General features: G+C 43.9%; 1 non-coding gene across 1 annotated transcript; it reads left to right on the forward strand.

Annotated features, from left to right (window-relative positions):
• The first annotated feature begins 1,850 nt into the window (after positions 1 to 1,850).
• trnav-uac (transfer RNA valine (anticodon UAC)) lies at positions 1,851 to 1,923 on the forward strand. The gene has a single exon. It is a non-coding gene; the product is annotated as a tRNA-Val (tRNA).

Raw genomic sequence — 1,923 nt, forward strand, 5'->3', positions numbered from 1 at the left:
GCTCAACAAGCAGGTCAGTGGAACAATATCTGCAGCTGTGGTTGAAGCTGAGAGTACTTTATCTGAAGATGTTTTTCTCCTCATGTCAGAAATAACAGTTTAAACACAGAGACAGGTGGGACTACATCTGCAGTGGATTCTGACAGGAAGGAGTAAAAAAAAAAGAAAAATCCCCTGTATGTCAACACAACGCCAGCCTGTCTGACAAGTGCGGCGATTAACTGACAGCCTTCAATGTGACGAGCGGCCATCTTTCATCCCCGTGGATCGGCACAGAGAGGGAGGAGGAGGAGGGACAGGAGGAAAAGCAGCAGTGAAGCGGAAGAATGAGTCTCTGCAGGCTACAAGACAAAATGCAGAGACTGACCTCGATATGAAGAGAGCGTGCGGGACTCGTGTGATCCCATCAGAGAGAATCCTGCAGCTTTACAGCCCTCACACCAAACCTGCACTCACAAACTATCAGCAGTATTTATGGTGAACATTGTTTATCCCCTCACAAAGTCATCTGCACTCAGTCAGTGTGTCTTCAAACATGTTCAGATTTTCAGCCTGTAAGGACTCCCAGGACATCATAAAATACATCCAGTGAACTCCTGACCTCAAAAACAGCTGATCTCACCACCAGGTCCATTTAAGTCTATGCCCCGTAGCTTTGGACCATCTCACATGATCCCCAGCAGCAGCAGATGGAGCCTGGCCTTGTCCTTCACACTTAGTTCATATATAAGTTTGATGATCTTCCAGTCTAAACATGTAATTCATAATTACTGAAATCATTGCATGCTCATTCTTCAGACTCAGCTCATGTGTTGCCGGGGGCTTCAGGGAGCTCTGTGCCAAATTTGAGGTCATCTGGTTGAGTGGTTTTCATGTTTTGGCTAAATGTTGCTCTCCATTAAAGGGACTGCTGCCTGGGAAATTCATTGCTTTGTATTCGAAGGTTGAACCATCACAGATAAATGTGTTAACCTGAACCTTAACCACCAAAAAAACCTAAGACGGGTTTTAAAAAACCTCAAGAGCCAAAAAGTTCTAAATTTTTGCAACTCACTGGCTCTCAGAACAGAGCTGCATTGTGACCACCTACAGTGACCAGTAGGGGGTGACTTCTCTGGCTGCAAAGAAGACATTTATTAGCCCTTTTTGATTAGCATCTACTTGAATTGTCTTGTGACAGCTCAATACGGTTTAAAGGTTTTTCATTTCATTAGGTTGTAGTACCTGGTAACAGGTACCTTTTTAAGTGCCTGCTCACCCGGGGTTCCAAGTAATCTGAGGTGATCTGAAAATGTGACATCAACAGACTGTATGCCACCGATTGGCTAATAAGTGGGATCACTCAATGAGTCATGAAAGCGACTCCTTGAAAATCAAAACTAAAAAATGCTGAAATCTGGCAACAAGAGAAACGTTGCGTCACATCAAGCTTATCCGAGTAGGTACTAATGGAAATGGGCTATATAAGAACTTCAGACTTTGTTTGAAATGGAGACTTCTATGATGAGTTTTTTTGTCTCAGTCACCAGTTTTAAGTCTTAGTCAGTGCAGCATGAGGTTCATTTAGTAAACTGTGGTGTGACTTAGAGTCAAGCACACATTAAAGCAGGGTACGGGTGGGACAGTGTGGGTTTTGATTCAGCAGGGGCTTGCTTGCAGTTGGATGGAGATGGAGATTTCCATCTTTAAATCTTCTTTTCAGGCAGTTGAGGGAGTTTGGATGTTTTGTAATCTTTGCTAATGAAGTAATTCATGAGTTACTGCGTCAACTTAAAGGGGGTTTAGATTTGAATTAGTCACCGTTATTGATTTGGGGCAGTGAATGTGAGCTAAGCCTGGTGCGGCTGGGTGGTTCTGTGGTGTAGTGGTCATCACATCTGCTTTACACGCAGACAGTCCTGGGTTCAATCCCCAGTGGAACCA

The sequence above is a fragment of the Neolamprologus multifasciatus genome, chromosome 17, assembly GCF_963576455.1.
Source record: "Neolamprologus multifasciatus chromosome 17, fNeoMul1.2, whole genome shotgun sequence".
Classification (NCBI taxonomy): Eukaryota; Metazoa; Chordata; class Actinopteri; order Cichliformes; family Cichlidae; genus Neolamprologus; species Neolamprologus multifasciatus.